The sequence below is a fragment of the Apium graveolens genome, chromosome 11, assembly GCF_009905375.1.
Source record: "Apium graveolens cultivar Ventura chromosome 11, ASM990537v1, whole genome shotgun sequence".
In the NCBI taxonomy this organism is placed as follows: domain Eukaryota; kingdom Viridiplantae; phylum Streptophyta; class Magnoliopsida; order Apiales; family Apiaceae; genus Apium; species Apium graveolens.
In genome coordinates, this window is record NC_133657.1 from 116,158,086 (window position 1) to 116,177,760 (window position 19,675).

Here is a 19,675-nt window from a genome sequence, read left to right on the forward strand (position 1 = left end):
TCTTTGTTTTGAGTTGTAATTTGGATGCTTGTTTCTTGTTTTGCCGAACCTTCACTCTTGTTTATACTTTGGTTTATTTATTCGTATAAAGACTACGTTTGCTATATCATGTTTTCATTGGAACCCACATTGGCGATGAGTTCGATTATGGGCTAATCGTCATCGTGGGGTTCTAGCGGATTTATTTATGGATTTCTTTAGTTAAATTATTTTGATGCCTTAGTGTGTGGTGATTGTATGATATCCTATTTATGGTTGTGCGTATTCGTCTTGTGAGAGTCGCGAACTTATAAGATAATGTGTTAATTTTTAATGAAGCGAAAGTGAATTTAAGGATTTAGAATTTGCCATGCTAGCATAGGTTCATGTATTGTTATGCATGATTTGTAGGTAATTTCAACCATCTTACTTTCCCAATATAATCAAGATAGATATCTAGTGCTTAAACCATTATGTTGTCAAATTCTACAGACATATAGGGTCTCAATATAATTGGTGCCTATTCAGCTTCTACCTCTTTTGTGGATGTCTGGTAGAATGGTACTTGTGCAACGAAAGTTGGTGTTTATCAGTTTCGTGTTGTCTGATTAGTGTCATCACCATTGCATGCTAAGGTTAAGAACAATAAGGCTATTGAATGAAGTACTTAATGAAGCCGAGGAAGAATTTGTGGTAGTTCGTAGGGAAGTTTTTGAGGAAGAAAAGAAGGCAGAAGAAGAAGAGAAAGTTGAAGAGCCAATTATAGTAGCTATGGGTGATCAAGCAGAAAATGCGAAGGCTTTGATGGACTATTCTAAGCCTAAGATTAATGACATTCAGTCTAGCATCATTAGACCAGTCATCAGGGCTAACACTTTTGAGATCAAATCAAGCACAATCCAGATGATACAGAACTTAGTTCAGTTTGGGGGTTCTCCTACTAAAGACCCCAACATGCACATCAGGGATTTCACCGAGATCTGCGACACTTTCAAGTTCAATGATGTGACTGAAGATTCTATCAAGCTACGACTCTTCCCATTCTCTCTGAGGGACAAAGCTAAATGCTGGTTACATTCTCTACCAGCATGGTCTATCACCACTTGGGAAGATCTTGCTCAAAAGTTTCTCACTAAATTCTTCTCTATGGTGAAAACTGCAGCAATCAGGAATGCTCTTACCCAGTTCACGCAGCAAACCAGAGAATCTCTGTGTGAGGCTTGGGATCGATATAAGGAGATGTTAAGGAAGTGCCCACACCATGTCATGCCTGATTGGATGATTATCAACTGTTTCTACAATAGATTGGGTGCTACTTCTAGACCCATGGTTGATGCAGCATCAGGAGGAGCCTTGTGGGCTAAGAGCTACGATGAAGCTTATGAACTTATTGAACTGATGGCTGCTAATGAGTACCAGAATCCTTCCCAGAGACTGACTCAGGGAAAAGTAGCAGGAATTTTGGAGTTGGACGCAGCAACTACTATAGCTGCCCAACTTAAGGCTTTGACAATGAAGGTGGACATTTTGGCTAATTATGGAGTTAATCAAATCACTAGTGTTTGTGAGCATTGTGCTGGTGCCTATGAGACTGATCAGTGCACAATTTCTTGTAAATCAGCTCAGTTCGTGAGCAACTTCCAGCGATCGCAGCAACCTGTGCTAGCCATCTATCACCCTAACAACCGCAATCATCCTAATTTCAGTTAGAGCAATGCTCATAATGCGGTTCAACAGCCTTATCAGCAGTATTCAACTAAGCAGTACAACCCCCCTAGTTTTCAGCAACCGCAGTATGCACCAAAATAACAACTCCAGCTGCAACAAGCTAATGAAAAATATGAATTAGAGGAGTTGAAGCTTATGTACAAGAGTCAAGCTGTTTCTATCAAGACCTTGGAAAATCAGATTGGGCAAATTGCCAATGCCTTGCTAAATCGTCAACCTAGTACATTGCCTAGTGACACTGAAGTGCCAGGAAAGAGGGAAGCTAAGGAGAAGGTAAAGACAATCACTTTGAGGTCTGGGAAGGTTGCGAATCCCGTACAAACTCAAGAGTTGACTGAAGAAGCTGGGGCTGAGAAAGAAGCAAAATAGCAGGATGAAGAAGTAGAACCAAGGAAGACTACTGTTGAGCACACTCTGCCTGAGGGTAATACAGGGGAGAAACAGATATATCCTCCACTGCCTTTTCCTAAGAGGCTGCAGAAGAAAAAGATGGACAAGCAATTCAAGAAGTTTCTGGAGGTGTTCAAGAAACTTCATATCAACATACCTTTTGCTGAGGCTCTCGAGCAGATGCCTAGTTATGCAAAGTTTATGAAAGGTATTCTCTCTCAGAAAGTGAAGCTAGATGATTTAGAGACTGTCGCTCTCACGGAGGAATGCAGTGTTGTGCTGCAGCAGAAGTTGCCTTCGAAGCTTAAAGATCCAGGAAGCTTCACTATTCCATGTACTATTGGAAAAGTGTCTTTTGACAGATGCTTATGTGATTTGGGAGCTAGCATCAATCTGATGCCTTTGTCAATCTTCAAGCAGTTGGATTTACCTGATCCAAAACCGACTTATATGACCTTGTAGTTGGCCGACCGTTCTATTACATATCCGAGAGGTATTATGGAGGATGTCTTGGTCAAGGTGGATAAACTCATTTTCCCTGCTGATTTCATCATTCTTGATTTCGAGGAGGATAAGAAGATTCCCATAATCTTGGGAAGGCCTTTCTTGGAAACTGGACGAACCTTGATTGATTTGCAGAAGGGCGAGCTTACAATGCGAGTACTGGATCAGGATGTGACTTTCAACGTGTTCAATGCTATGAAATTTTCTACTGATAATGAGGAGTGCTTAAAAGTCGAGTTGGTAGATTCGGTGGTCACATTGGAACTTGATCAAATTTCGAGGTCTGATGCCTTAGAAAAAGCCTTATTGGGAAATTCGGACAGTGAAGATGACGAAGGTGATGAGCAATTGCAATATTTGAATCTTTCTCCCTGGAAGAGGAAGATCGATATGCCTTTTGAATCTCTTGGAATGGAAGAATTGAGCAAAGCTCCTAAACGCCTCAAGCCTTCTATTGAGGAAGCTCCTACTCTTGAGCTTAAGCCTTTACCTGAACATTTGAGGTATGCTTTTTTAGGTGATTCATCTACTCTGCCTGTTATTATTGCATCTGACATTTCAGGTAGCGATGAGGAAAAGCTTTTGAGAATTCTGAGAGAGTTCAAATCGGCAATTTGATGGACTATAGCAGATATCAAGGGAATCAACTTTTCTTACTACATGCATAAAATTCTGCTAGAAGAAGGCAGCAAGCCTACAGTAGAGCAGCAAAGAAGACTTAATCCAATCATGAAGGAAGTAGTGAAGAAGGAAATTCTAAAGTGGCTAGATGCAGGGATCATCTATCCTATCTTTGATAGTTCATGGGTAAGCCCGGTTCAATGTGTGCCAAAGAAAGGTGGAATTACTGTGGTAGCAAATGACAAGAATGAGCTTATTCCTACACGGACAGTTACGGGGTCGAGAGTCTGCATGGACTATAGGAAGCTGAACAAAGCCACTAGGAAGGACCACTTTCCATTTCCCTTTATTGATCAGATGTTTGACATGTTAGCTGGTCATGAGTATTATTGTCTTCTGGATGGCTATTCGGGTTACAATTAGATTTGTATCGCCCCAGAAGATCAGGAGAAGACTACCTTCACCTGTCCATTTGGTACTTTCGCCTTTAGACGAGTTTATTTTGGTCTGTGTGGTGCACCAGCCACATTTCAGAGATGTATGATGTCCATCTTTTCTGATATGATTGGTCAGAATGTGGAGGTGTTCATGGATGACTTCTCAGTCTTTGGCGATTCTTTTGATGAATGCTTGCCAAATCTTGGACATGTTCTCAAGAGGTGTGTTGAGACCAATCTGGTTCTCAATTGGGAAAAATGTCATTTTTTGGTGCGTCAGGGCATTATTCTCGGGCACAAGGTTTCTATTAAAGGTCTAGAGGTGGACAAGGCCAAGGTGGGGGTCATTGAGAATCTTCCTCCACCTATTTCTGTTAAGGGAATTCACAGTTTTCATGGTCATGCGGGTTTCTCCAGGCGTTTCATCAAAGATTTCTTGAAAATTTCAAAGCCTTTGTGCAATCTGTTAGAGAAAGATGTTCCTTTTAAATTTGATGACGAGTGCCTTGCACCGTTTGAGACATTGAATAAGAGTTTAATCACGTCACCTATCATAATCGCACCTGATTGGAATGAGCCTTTTGAGATGATGTGTGATGCAAGTGATTCTGCAGTTGGAGCAGTTCTTGGGAAGAGGAAGAACAACATATTTCATATGGTCTACTATGCTATTAAGACCCTCAACGGTTCTCAACTGAATTATACTACTACGAAGAAAGAACTTTTGGCTATTTTCTACGGTTTTGAGAAATTTCGATCTTATCTACTTGGGACTAAGGTGACAGTTTTCACTGATCACGTCGCCATTCGATATCTCGTCTCGAAGAAGGACTCGAAGCCTAGATTGTTTAGATGGGTTCTTTTTCTCCAAGAATTTGAACTAGAGATCAAGGATAGAAAAGGAACTAAAAATCAAGTTGTTGATCATCTCTAACGTTTAGAGAATCCTAATGTTACTTCATTGGATAAGACCTTGATAAATAAGTCTTTTCCCGACGAGCAGCTGTTTGGAGTGCAAGAAGAAGAGCCGTGGTTTGCAGACATTGTGAACTACCTTGTGAGTAACATCATGCCTCCCGACTTATCTTATGCTCAAAGGAAGAAGTTTCTTCATGAAGTGAAGTGGTATATATGGGATGAGCCATTTCTTTTTCGCCAAGGAGCTGACCAAATCATCAGGAGATGTATTCCTTATACCGAAACGGGGGGATCTTGCGAGATTGCCACTCAACGGCTTATGGAGGACATTATGTGGAGAAAAGACAGCAGCTCGTGTTCTTCAAGCAGGTTTCTTTTGGCCAACATTGTTTAAAGATGCTCATCAGTTCGTTTTGAAATGTGATCGATGTTAACGTGTGGGTAATATGTCTAAAAAGAATGAGATGCCTCTTAATGTGCTTCTCAAGGTTGAGGTCTTCGATGTTTGGGGAATTGACTTCATGGGGCCATTTGTCTCATCTTGCAACAATCAGTATATCCTGTTGGCGGTTGATTACGTGTCAAAATGGGTTGAAGTTAAGGAGTTGCCAATGAACGATGTGAAAGTCGTGCTTAATTTTCTTCACAAGCAGATATTCACAAGGTTTGGGACTCTAAGAGTCATAATCAGTGATGAAGGGTCACATTTTTACAACCGCAAGCTCACTGCCATGATGAAAAGGTATAATGTGAATTATTGTATTGCTGCGACTTATCATCCACAGACAAATGGTCAAGCTGAGGTATCTAATAGGGAGATCAAGCGCATTTTGGAGAAAGTGGTTTGTCCATCAAGGAAGGATTGGTCTTTGAAGCTTGATGAAGCTGTTTGGGCATATAGAACAGCATATAAGACTCCATTGGGAATGTCGTCATTTCAGTTGGTTTATTGTAAGGGGTGTCATTTTCCTGTAGAGCTCGAGCAGAAAGCTTATTGGGCTTTGAAGAAATTAAATATGTATTTGGATGCGGCTGGAAAGAAGAGGATGCTTCAATTGAATGAACTTGACGAGTTCCGACTTCAAGCTTATGAAAATAATAAGATGTATAAGGAGAAAGTCAAGAGGTGGCACAATCGGGGTCCAGTGCTCAAGAAATTTGTTCCAGGGAAACAAGTTCTTTTATTCAACTATCGTCTCCGTCTTTTTCCTGGAAAGTTGAAGTCAAGATGGTCAGGGCCCTTCATAATCAAAACTGTGTTTCCACATGGAGCGGTGGAAATTTTTGAGAATGATCCGGCCAAGCATTCTGAAGGATTTTATACATCACAGAAGCATGGTAAAATAATTTTCTTGATATAAAATCCAAATAAAGGCATACAAATCGTGATTAAATCATATGGGATCGTTTCTAACCTTTAAAAGCGATCCAAGAACGACGAGCGGAGATCCCTAGTAGCTGCTCCTCAAGTGTGAAACACTCCACCGGTATCCACCAAGAGATCAACGTGATGGAGGAGGAAGGGTTTCGGAGAATTAGGGTTTTTCTTCTTTTTCTACTTTAGAATTAGGTTGAGGCAAATAGGGTTTATAATAGTATATTTATAGGCAAACTTTTCAGCTGAAAATTTTCCCATAAAATATTATTATTATTAACCCTTTAATTGATTATTCTTATTAACCAATTAACTAATAATTAAAACACCTTTTAATCATTAGTCCTTTTTTCTAAACACTTTAGAAAAATAATTCTCTCACTTGATTTAATTTCCAAAATTAAATTCTTAATTAATAATATTAAGAACTTTTCTTAATTAATTTATAATTAATTAAATCTTATTTAATCAATTATTAAATTTGCTAATTAATTATTTATTTCACAAATAAATAATTACAAGCCATTATTAATTAATTCCTCCACTATTAAATCATTCTCTTTTATGGTGTGACCCTGTAGGTTCAGTATTAAGCCGGTAGTAGAAATAAATAATAATAAAACTATTTTATCATTATTTATATAAATTCTCTAATTCATTAAATATGATTAATTAATTAATCATATTTATTCTACATCGTGAGGGATACTTCTCAGCATATCGCGACTATCCGGATAATACGAATTCACTGCTTAGAATACCAAGAACCCATTCAGTGAATAGTTACCGTACAATTAATTCCTTTTACCCTGCAATGTCATGATTTAATACAAGGTATGGAACTCGTGTCAAGCCTATCTTATTTAATCATATGCTTTCCCGTTCACTATGCTTAGTTAAATTAATGTGAATTAGAAACTCCTTTCTAATTTCATTCACTCTGTCCAGAGATTCCTGAACTAGTATAAATGGATCAGCATTGAACATTCTCTTCCTTCACTGGAAGGGGTAGATCCTTTATTGATCATACACTATCTTCGTGTACAAATTCCTACACCCAGTAGAGCCCTTATTATTGTCCCTAGAGACTAAGAACTAAACCAAAGTATAGTTCGGTGTACACAAGATGACTATGATGACCTCAAATCTAAGGATACTTGTACAACTATCACTATGTGAACATCTGCTGACACGTGAGTGAACTCCATAAGTTGTTCAGCTGTGTGAGTCATGTTCAATGAACTTATTCTATAATAAGTACCTACATACTAGCTATAGTGTCACCACACAAATGTCTATGAGAATAGAAATCCTTCATAATGAAGCAAGCATAATATGTACCGATCTTTGCGGATTACTAATTACCAGTTAGTAATCCTACGACCAGAAAATATTTAAGTTCAGAGTTATCATCTTTTAGGTCTCATTATTATGATCTCATCATAATCCATTAAAAAGCTTTACTCTAAACTATGGTATATCTTATTTAAACACTTAAATAGATAAAGCATGCAATAAAACCAAAACAAGTCTTTTATTAATATCAATGAAATCAAAACAGATTACATAAAACTTATTCCTAAATCATCATACATGATTGAACTTAGGACACATCTCTTTCAATCTCCCACTAGTACTAAAGCCAATCACTCTGTTATCTAATACCCATCTTGTCTTTATGACGATCAAAGTGACTTTGAGAAAGTGGCTTTGTTAAAGGGTCTGCTATGTTGTTATGTGTGTCAACTCTCTTGACGTTGACATCTCCTCTTTCAACAATCTCCCTAATCAGATGAAAGCGTCGCAAAACATTTCCTATAAGAAGTATCTCCACATACAATACAAGAAATGTTACCGCGCTCCCACTAACCTTCTTGTAGACACATGGTTCATCTATATTTTTGATAAAACCAAACTCTTTGATTGTCTCATCAAAATGGATGTTCCATCTACGAGAAGCTTGCTTTAAACCATATATGGTTCGCAGCAGCTTACACATTAGGTGTTCATTTCCCTTGGAAAGAAAACCCTCTGGCTGTGTCATATACACTTCCTCTTCAAATTTCCCATTGCAGGAAGGTCGTTTTCACGTCCATTTGCCAGATCTCATAGTCGTAGTAAGCAGCAATCGCAAGCAAAATCCGAATTGATTTTAACAGGGCTACAGGTGAAAAAGTTTCATCAAATTCAATCCCTTGCCTTTGTTTGAATTCTTTTGCCACGAGCCTGGCCTTATAGGTCTCCACCTGGCCATCTGCTCCAATCTTTCTTTTGTATACCCATTTGCACTCAATAGGCTTCACACCCTCAGGTGCTTCAACCAAAGTCCATACGTGGTTGGTATACATAGATTCCATTTCGAATTTCATGGCACTCTGCCATTTCTCTGAGTCAACACTACTCATAGCCTCATTATAGGTCATAGGGTCGTCATCATCAATGAGTGACAACTCATTGTCATTCTCAATAACAAGGCCATAATACCTCTCAGGTTGGCGAGACACTCTCCCTGACCTACTAATGGGCTGTTCCATAGAAGGTTGTTCAGTCTGAACATATGTTTCCACTTGATCCATAGTAGTTTGTGCTTCTTGAACTTCATCAAGTTGAATTTTGCTCCCACTATTTCCTTCAAGGATAAACTGCTTTTCCAAGAAGGTAGCATGTCTGGAGACAAACACCCGATGATCGGTGTAAAAATAATACCCTAAAGTCTCTTTAGGATATCTAACAAAATTACATTTTACGGATCGAGATTCTAGCTTACCTGGGTCAACTTTCTTGACATAAGCTGGACATCCCCAAATCTTAATGTGTTTAAGACTCGGTTTCCTTTCTTTCCATATCTCATATGGAGTTTGAGGAACAAATTTGGAAGGCACCTTATTTAGTAAATATGCTGAGGTTTCCAATGCATAACCCCAAAGGAATACTTGAAGATTCGCATAGCTCATCATGGACCGAACCATGTCTAACAAAGTTCGATTTCTCCTTTCAGATACCCCATTCAACTGTGGAGTATATGGAGGAGTCCACTGGGAGACTATACCATTTTTTTTGAGATAATCTAGAAACTCTCCATTCAAGTATTCACCACCTCGATCTGATCGAAGAGTTATAATACTATGTTTGGTTTATTTCTCCACTTCATTCTTATATTCTTTGAACTTTTCAAAGGCTTCAGACTTGTGTTTCATCAAATACACATATTCGAATCTAGATCGATCATCTATGAAAGTAATGAAGTATGAAAATCCACCCATGGCTTGCGTAGATATTGGTCCACATACATCTGTGTGTACCAATCCTAGCAAATCTGCAGCCCTCTCTCCATGTCCACTAAATGGAGATTTGGTCATTTTACCCGATAGACAAGACTCACATATAGGATATGATTCAAAATCAAAGGGGTTAAGTAACCCTTCCTTATGCAATATCCGCAGTCTATTTTTACTAATATGACCAAGTCTACAGTGCCACAAGTAAGTGAGATTTTCATTATCCCTTTTTCTTTTATTAGTTTGTTAAATCTGAAGTAAATTATGCTCTACGTCACATACATATATACCATTATTTAAAGTACCACGTCCATAAAGAACATTATCTCTAAGAATAGAACATTCATTATTCTTAATAATAAATGAAAAACCATCCAAATCCAATATAGGAATAGAAATAATATTCCTCACAATAGAGGGAACGTAATAACAATTATTCAAAATAATAGTCTTGCCCGTAGGCATATGTAAACTAAATGATCCTACAGATATGGCGGCAACCCTTGCTCCATTGCCCATACGTAGAATCACCTCATCTTCTTCAAGAGTCCTACTTCCCTTTAGTCCTTGCAATGAATTGCAAATATGAGAACCACAGGCGGTATCTAATACCCAAGTAGAAATTTGACTTAGTGACATATTAACTTCGATCATGAACATACCTGAATCAGAAGCGGTAGTCTCACTACCCTTCTTCTTCTTCAATTCTGCAAGGTAAACCTTGTAGTTCCTCTTCCAGTGCCCCACCTTGTTACAGTAAAAGCAAACAGCTTTGCTCTTGGGGTCTTCAGCTTTTGGTGGAACCGGCTTTTTCTCACCTACTTTCTTCTTCTTGGAAGGGTTCTTCTTCCTTTTCTTAGGATGGAATCTTCACCAATTAGAAGAACAGAACTCTTCTTAGGGGGAAAATTCAATTCCGCAGTCTTCAACATGTTGTGGAGTTCAGGCAAGCTGACATCCAGCTTATTCATGTGAAAGTTCACAACAAACTGCGAGAACGAACCCGGAAGTGATTGCAAGACCAAGTCTTGGCTCAGCTCCCCATCCATGGCAAAACCAAGTTGTCCAAGACGTTCAATCAAATTGATCATCTTAAGTACATGGTCATTCACAGATGATCCCTCAGACATCCTACAACCGAACAGCTCTTTTGATATCTCATATTGAGCTATCCTCCCTGCCATATCATACAACTCTTGTATATGCATAAGGATAGTGTGAGCATCCATATGCTCATACTGCTTCTGTAGCTCAATGTTCATGGAAGCTAGCATGATGCATTGAGCAACATTTGCATCATCTATCTACTTACGATACACAACATCTTTATCATTATGTGCATCGTTAGCAGGTTCAGTAGGCTTAGGTGAGTCAAGCACATATTCCAGCTTCTCAACCCTGAGAACAATTCTCAAGTTTCGAAGCCAGTCAGCAAAATTAGGACCAGTCAACTTGTGAGCATCTAGTATACTCCGGAGTGATAGTGCAGAATACATAACGTATATAGTAAATCTGTAAATAATGAACACATAACAACACTTAGCAAATATTCAATTTCATTTCAAAACACTATATGAATCGGGTCTTTATTCATAAGTGGCTCCCACTAGTTTATCTAATTTATACAACCCATAAGTGAAAATTAAGCATTCATAATGCTAGTGGGAATAGGGATCCTACATTCCATAACACAACCTCGGCTGTAGCACAAAACGTCATGTGATGTTCAATAGGCAGACAACTCTTGTCAATTACATCTTATGTTATTCCCTAATAAAACTTTAGCCTCTTGAATAATTGAGTCACGGCTGTAGCACGACAGACTCAATATTCTAAGTCAAGTCTAACCCAACATTTCGTACAATTGAATCAGTCTCCAACGACCCACAGCTGCAACACGTAACGACCTTTAGATTCTAATTCAATGTACACATCTCTATGTAATAGACAAGTATTTCTTATTTCGAAATAAAAGCCCTCGGCTGTAGCACGAAACGACAATGATTTAAAAATAAGAACTACTTTCTACCATGTTGGAAGGCTTTGACCGACACAAGCCCGTTGTGTCATTGGCCAATTACTAGTTGATATTATTTAATTTTAGAGGGATTATATTATGTTACAATCATAATCATATTATAAAGAGATTCTTCCTTTTAAATTAAATATTTCAAATCAATAATCGATAATCAGATGATTCCCAGATCGGGGGGAGCATTGTCAAGATGCTTCACTTAATACCCCTTTCTTACAGATAGAAATCTGTTGTTGACAGAATATCCTTTCTCTCAATATTGAAAATTCATATTCAATTACGTGTTTCATAAACAAAAGAATCTCATGATTGTATTCATAATATTTATATTAAGGTCATGAAACAATTTCAGTATACTAGATTGTCTAACATACGCCTTATGTTAATTAAGTTTACCTAAATCTATCATCGCATGATAAGTTAAGCATATATCACATATATAAGCATGAATAAACGTAAAGGTAGGCATGTTAAATCATGTAGCATATTAGTCTAAGCATTATACATCTCTATGTATCACATGAAGCATTTAAAAGTAATTAAAATAATTAAAACATGCTTTAAAACACTACTGTTAGCTATAAATAGTCCGAAACAATTTCAGAAAATACAATATAATAAACCATTAGATGCGTCTCGAAAAGATGAATCCAACGGCACCAAGCACGCCCCAATCTGACCAACCACGCGTCCTCACGCGCCCCGAGAAGCTCAGCCACGCGCCCCCACGCGCACATGCGCTGTCAGGCGCGTGTCTGACATTCTGCCATGCGCCCCCACGCGCACACGCGCTATCAGGCGCGTGTCTGACTGTCTGCCACACGCCCCCACGCGCACACGCGCCTCACGCGCCCGGACAGCCGAGCTGACGTCAGCATGACGTCATCTGATGATGTCAGCATGACATCAGCACAAGCACTGACCCTTGACCGCGCGTGTCTGATATGCGCCGCGCGTGACAGATGAGCGCGTGAGCCTCAGGCGCGCTAGCCAGGCGCGCGACCCTTCCCCTGTTCCTGACTCTGCCGTTTTTTTTAAACAGCCGCCGCCGTACACCATTGGAGGCCGTGCCTCCATCAATCAACAGTACTCACCCTTTATGATTTCCAGCAGCAAACAAATATATATATATATATATATATATATATACAATAGATTGCAAATATATATATATATTTAATTACGAATTTTAATTAAAACAGCTTCAAAAAATCATAATAATTAATTTACACATCAGAAAATTATGAAACAAAATACCCAGACGATCTACAACACTTGTAGAACCCAGATCTACAGTCAAAACAATTTTGAGAAACAATTTCTAATCAATCATAATTAATCCATGATATAACTTGCAAAATCATAATAAATTTATACAAGCTCATAAAATTCTGAAATTTTAATCACAGATCTATATGCATACAACCTAAGCTCTGATACCACTGAAGGATTTTATACCTCACAGAAGCGTGGTAAAACAATTTTCTTGATATAAAATCCAAATAAAGGCATACAAATCGTGATTAAATTATATGGGATCGTTTCTAACCTTTAAAAGCGATCCAAGAACGACGAGCGGAGATCCCTAGCAGCTGTTCCTCAAGTGTGAAGCACTGCATCGCTATCCACCAAGAGATCAATGTGATGGAGGAGGAAGGAGTTGGGAGAATTAGGGTTTTTCTTCTTTTTCTACTTTAGAATTAGGTTGAGGCAAATAGGGTTTATAATAGTATATTTATAGGCAAAATTTTCAGCTGAAAATTTTCCCATAAAATATTATTATTATTAACCCTTTAATTGATTATACTTATTAACCAATTAACTAATAATTAAAACACCTTTTATCATTAGTCCCTTTTTCTAAACACTTTAGAAAAATAATTCTCTCACTTGATTTAATTTCCAAAATTAAATTCTTAATTAATAATATTAAGAACTTTTCTTAATTAATTTATAATTAATTAACTCTCATTTAATCAATTATTAAATTTGTTAATTAATTATTTATTTCACAAATAAATAATTACCAGCCATTATTAATTAATTCATCCACCATTAAATCATTCTCTTTTATGGTGTGACCCTGTAGGTTCAGTATTAAGTCGGTAGTAGAAATAAATAATAATAAAACTATGTTATCATTATTTATATAAATTCTCTAATTCATTAAATATGATTAATTAATTAATCATATTTATTCTACATCGTGAGGGATACTTCTCAGCATATCGCGACTATCCGGATAATACGAATTCACTGCTTAGAATACCTAGAACCCATTCAGTGAATAGTTACCGTACAATTAATTCCTTCTACCCTGCAATGTCATGATTTAATACAAGGCATGGAACTCGTGTCAAGCCTATCTTATTTAATCATATGCTTTCCCATTCACTATGCTTAGTTCTAATTAATGTGAATTAGAAACTCCTTTCTAATTTCATTCACTCTGGCCAGAGATTCCTGAACTAGAATAAGTGGATCAGCATTGAACATTCTCTTCCTTCACTGGAAGGGGTAGATCCTTTATTGATCATACACTATCTTCGTGTACAAATTTCTACACCCAGTAGAGCCCTTATTATTGTCCTTAGAGACTAAGAACTAAACCAATTTTAACCCGAATTTTACTCTTCCACATACCATAATTCCCTCTCATAATCAATTCCATTATTCCCACGATTCCCATAATTAATTCCCACTTCTATTCCTTATCAAATTCACACCCCTCCACTTATAAATATATACACTTGCATACATCTTCTCCACCAATTCACAAACTCTCAAACCCAAATTCTCTTTAAACACTTAAGCTTTTATTATTTCTTTTTCAATCCCGATGGCACCCAAAAGACAGAGAACTCAAGTTGGAAGCAACGCCACCGATTCTTCTACTGCGAGTGGTGTGAGGCCCAGGTTCTCTACTCCTGAGGCTGAGGAGGAGTACACGAGGCTTCTATCGAAGCCTATTGCTAAGGATAGAGGATTTCTGCCATCAGGGAACGATGGTAAGCTGTTGGAGATGATTTTGGAGATGGGCTGGGTTCCTTTTTATGAAGCTCCCGCTGCTGTGCCCATGAGTGTTGTACGGGAGTTCTACGCCAACGCCAAGACGGAGAAGAATGGTTTCACGGTGGTGAGAGGGAGGACTGTTGAGTACAGTTCCGAGGCTATCAGGACAGTGATTGAGCAGCCTGCAAGGAAGGTGGGCCAGGACACGTGGAACGATAAGACTCCTGAGGACTTCAATTTGGATCTCATCATTGCTAGTCTCTGTGTGCCTGAGACTCATTGAAAGTTCAAGAGGGGTACTACTGATTAGTCCACGTTCCCTGCCTCATGCATGAACAGGTATGCACGGGCTTGAAACTCATTTATTTGTGCTAACATCATACCATCTTCGCATGTGCATGACATTACGATGGAGCGTGCCCTTTTGCTTTGGGGTATTATGTAGGGTGATTACATTGATTTGGGGATGGTGATATATCAGGGGATCCTGAGGTTTTTTAGGGGAAGTACTACTAGGGCTATTCCTTGTAACGTCTGGGAAATATTACGTAATTATTTTTATCAATAAATATTTATTATGTGATTTTATGTGAATTTTGGTGAATTATTTGATAATTAATATTAATATTTGGATGTTTATTTCTTATAAAATTTAGATATTTTAATCTTTAATTATCCAGAATTAAATCTAGATAATTTTGGTATTTTTCTGGTAATTTTGGAAATATTATATGATTTTATAAGGATTTATAGAATTAATAATGATTATTTTTACATAATTATAAAATTACTTTTTAGAATCAGAAATCGTCCCACTTCAATCGTTTTTGCGTTTTTACAACCCGAAACTCTTCCGAAAACTCCATCCTAACCTAATCTGATAATTCTGAACACTTTTCATGTTTTGACTTTCTCGATCCGGGGTATGGTTTGACCTGTACGAGTCCCGTTGTAAAATTTTCGATACGCAAATCATTTTATATATCGATAAGAATCCATATTCTCAAAAGGCGAGACATTATCACCTTAATTTCGTAGAAAGTATTTTATAGGGAGCTTTGTTTTGATAATTATCCAATTCTGATATTAAAATCGTATCATCTTTTTAGTTACTTAGCGGCTAAGTAACCTATTTTTGGATTCGATATGTAAATGTAATTATCGAATTATTAAATAAATAAAATATGTGATGGTTCTGTCAGCTATGTGTTGTTGTGGTATTAATTGTTTGTGATTGTTTGATGTGAAGATTAATTTTGTAATTAATTGTCGAGCTGTACGCAATTAATTCATTTTAAAGTGATTTTATTGAATATTTATTCTTAAAAATGTTAAAATTATTTCTAAAATTATTTTTATTGTTTTGTAATTTTATTTATTATTTTTAGGGGTTTATAAAATTTAGAAAATCAATATTTTATTTATTAATTAATTTTAAATGATTTTCTGACTTCATTAAATTATAAAATCAGTATTAAATTCAGAAATGTTTCAAAAATCATGAAAATTTTATTTTGATATCTTTTGAATATTTCGGAAAGTGTGATATATAATTTATAATTTTCTCGATAAAATTTGACGTGCAACTATTTCGTTAAATTGCGAGAAAACGAGTCAGACATTATAAAAAAATAAATAAGTGGTGATAAAAACAAAATAATCAGAAGAGATAATTATATCTCCTCTTTTCCTGATAAACATCAATTGTCTCCGTCTCTCTGTTCGTTCTCTCCCTCGACCTCGTTTCTCCTCTCCTCTCCCGACCTTACTCGATATTTCTCCTTCCTAATTTCTCTTCCTTCTCCTTCTTTTTCTTTTGTTCGCCTATATTTCCTCCTCCCTGTTGTCTCATTTTTCCCCTGTGCTCCGGCCGCCGCCGCCGCTGCTTATCTCCGGTGGCAGATGGTGTGGTTCGCTCTGTGCTGTTCCTGTCCGCGTGTGTATATATACGTTTTAGACGGAAGACCCGGGATTTGACATCGGACTAGGAACGATCTATTGATTAGACGCCGAGATCAACGAAGTTCCAACTGAAGGGTCTGAATGTTGGGATCGTATCCAGAATAGGATAGTAGTTTGACGATAAAGCCGAACGATCAAAGTCGAATCAAAGTCAATAGCGGCTAAAGCTTATTGAGAAACAGATAAGGATAAAAGTGAATAGCTTTGATAGACAATAGGAGTTAGAGAAATTTCCGCTGCGAGAGGTTGAAGGTGTTAGAAAAAGGTGACAAGAGCATTAGTTCAAAGGTATCTACACTTGTAATTTAGTTATTGTGAGTTGTAAAGGGTTAGATTCTTGTTTCATACCATAACCTGTAAACGATCCGGATTCAAGGGGTTAATTGAATATTTTTTTTTATTTTATGTAAAGATTATTTTCGTGACACCAAATATTGACCCCAGAGTTGGGTTGTTACATTCCTTATGCGTCGATTGTGACGAAGTTGTGCATGGCAGTTGGTGTTCATTGGCCCGCACATGAGCAACTTCAGATTCCCAGTGCTCCTATTGACAGTTCTAAACTGCACAACATGGTTAAGTGGGGAGGAGGTATGCCCGATCCTAAGGGGCTTGGTTACACGTTTGATCAGCTCCCAGGAGGTGTGCCCTGCGATCAGATGTATGCTGGTGGGACGCAGCAAGCGAGTAAAGCAGCTTGGATAACGCAATTAGGAGAGGAGGCTGGACCGTCAGGATCACAGCAGCAGCAGGAGGTAGCAGGAGCAGACATGGGAGCTAGTTTGAGTTCAACGCAGTATAGGCGTCTTGCGAGGAGAATGGATGCGATGCACGACATCCATAGTCGTTTTGCACGCGATCTTACCTAGGCACTTGGGACTGTATTTAGAGCCACCGGAATTGACATTTAGTGTCCAGTTTTTGGTGAGGATTCCGTGTATCCACCTCCAAACACGCCTGAAACTCCACCCCTTGAGCATGACGGTTCTGATTCACAGTAGGTATTTGACGACTGAGAATTTTGTGATGTAATTAAGTCAATAAAGTGTGATTTATGTGAAGTGATTATAATTGTGTGATTAAGTGTTGATTAATTGTCTTTTCTATATATTAGAGTCTAGGAGCGTAAATAAAAGCGTTCCAATATAAAGAGTCAGCTTAGGAGTTAAGCTGTGTTATCGGGCCGTCAGGTAGAATGGAACCCGTCCTAAAAAGGGGTTAAGATATTTAAAATGGGAAGTATGTTTTTTTATGTGAAATGAAATGTTTAATTAAAGTATTTCGTCCTAGTGACGTGTCGGTCGATATTGAGAAGCGTAATTGAAACGCTGAGTGACGGGCCGTCAGGATGAACGTGACCCGGAACGCGTAAAAAGGAATAATATTAAAGAAAGATAAATTTTATGATCAGACATGAGTTGGAACGTGTTCGTATATGTGCTTACTTGTCTGTATGCATGATTACGTGATCTGTTGACATTTTTATGGATTTAAGGGAATTATTTGATTTAAATAAAGGTTTATTTAACCTTAGCGCATTTTTATAAAATTATCTGAGTAAGATAAAAGCATGGGATTTGTTTTGTTATCTTCATAATAGTCCTAGAGACTTTTTAAAAATGATGAACGGATTTATTTGGTGGTCATTGCGTTTTAAATTGATTTTTATGTGGAAAAATGTTATTATTAAAGTGAACTTGCGAAAATCATATAAAATCAACCGTACACTCAAAATCTTATTATGAGTAATGGTTGGAAAGCTAATTTCGAGATCTACGTTTTAAAATTGTCAATCGCTATAATTTTCAACTTTCTGAGAGAGATATATTTATTATTCCACCAATATTCTATGGGAGTAAAAAGAGAAAGGAAAATCAATTTAAAAAGGGAATTAGAGAAGTACTAAATTGCCCTTGTCCTTATTATTTATAAACTCATCCCCCCTTCCTTTTCTTTTTCCCCGTGCATACCATTCTCTTCTCTCTCTCTCTCTCTCCCTCTCTCTCTCTCTCTGTCTCTCTCCCTCTCCCTCTCGCTCTCTCTCTCTCTCTCTCTCTCTCTCTCTCTCTCTCTCTCTCTCTCTCCTCTCTTTTCTCTCTTGGTATACTACTTGTTCCCTTGATAAATCTCACCAATTCTTCTCAAAATCTCTTGATAAACACATATAAGTAGGTATTAGAGTGTGCATGTGTGTGTATCCACTTGCATGCAAGCTCGATGTGTGTGTGTGTGTTCATGCTTGATGTGTGTGTACGTATGTATATATGATCTAATATGTGCTTAAGGAGGTGATTTTATGATTGAAAAATGATTTTCAAAGCTAAATGAGTCTTGCATGTGCCTTATGTGTGCATAAATCCGAGGTTTCAAGGTTGGAAACCCCGAAATGGGGCACCACCGAGAAACCACCGCCACCGGTGATAAACTCCGGTGAACCGGTAGTGAGTTATGATGGTAAAAACTGAACTCTAATTCCACAAAACTTGACTTTTGGTGTTTGCATGCTTGGTTTGTTTGAATTTAAAAAAGGGTTTTGATTTCTAAAAGTTAAGTTGATAAGTGCTTATTAGGAATGAGTTGTTTAAGTTTAAGTCTATGAATTATGATTTGATTTGATTGATTAGATGAATTTAAAGCTAAATTAGGCCATGCATGTGTTTATTTGATGTAAAAGCCGCATAGGGCTTTGGTTTATCAAAAAGGGATTGATTATAGTTGATAAAAATGATTGTTTGATGGTTCTTTGAAAATGATAAGTTAAGTAGAGTGTTTAATGGAATTAGAGATGAGAAATTCGAATATAAATATGAGATTATAAGTTGCCTTGGTTCGAATTTTGATTGATAAAGGAAGAAGAATTAAATTGGTGTGTTGTTCTTGCTTGGATTCATTAGAATTTAGGATTAAACCATGGAAAGATGCTTGCATGCTATATATTAGATCAAAAATTGAATGCATGTTGGTTGTTCTTGAAAATCCGAATGATAAGGTTATTTTTATGGGAATATTAAGTTGGATTAAGTGAATGTTTGATTGATTATATGTTATATGGATTTGGTATAAAAATTTACTTGATTTTGGGTGATGTTTGTAGAATGGCCGAATGGTTTATAGTAGTTAAAAGGGTCAAATTCTAATTTAAGTGTTCGAATTGATCATGAAGATTAGTTAAGGATTGTATGTAAGATTTTGCTTGATTTGCTATGTTTGGTTCGAATTAAAGTATAAAAGAAAGGGGATGATTGATTTGTGCTAACTATGGTTGTCGTATTGGTTTAAAGATGACTTTAGGGTCGTTATTGTAAGTTTTGTCATTTGTTTATTCATATAAGAATTTCAAGTATAAAGAGCTATGTGTACTAATATAAAGTATGATTTGACTTCGAGTTAAGATAAGGATGTTTATAAGTCGATTGTCGAGTATATAAAGGTGTAA

At 37.3% G+C, this 19,675-nt stretch overlaps 1 non-coding gene across 1 annotated transcript; it reads right to left on the reverse strand.

Annotated features, from left to right (window-relative positions):
- Nucleotides 1-1,140: 1,140 nt before the first annotated feature.
- Nucleotides 1,141-1,247, reverse strand: LOC141699397 (small nucleolar RNA R71). Its single transcript, XR_012565864.1, has one exon. It is a non-coding gene; the product is annotated as a small nucleolar RNA R71 (small nucleolar RNA).
- Nucleotides 1,248-19,675: the final 18,428 nt, after the last annotated feature.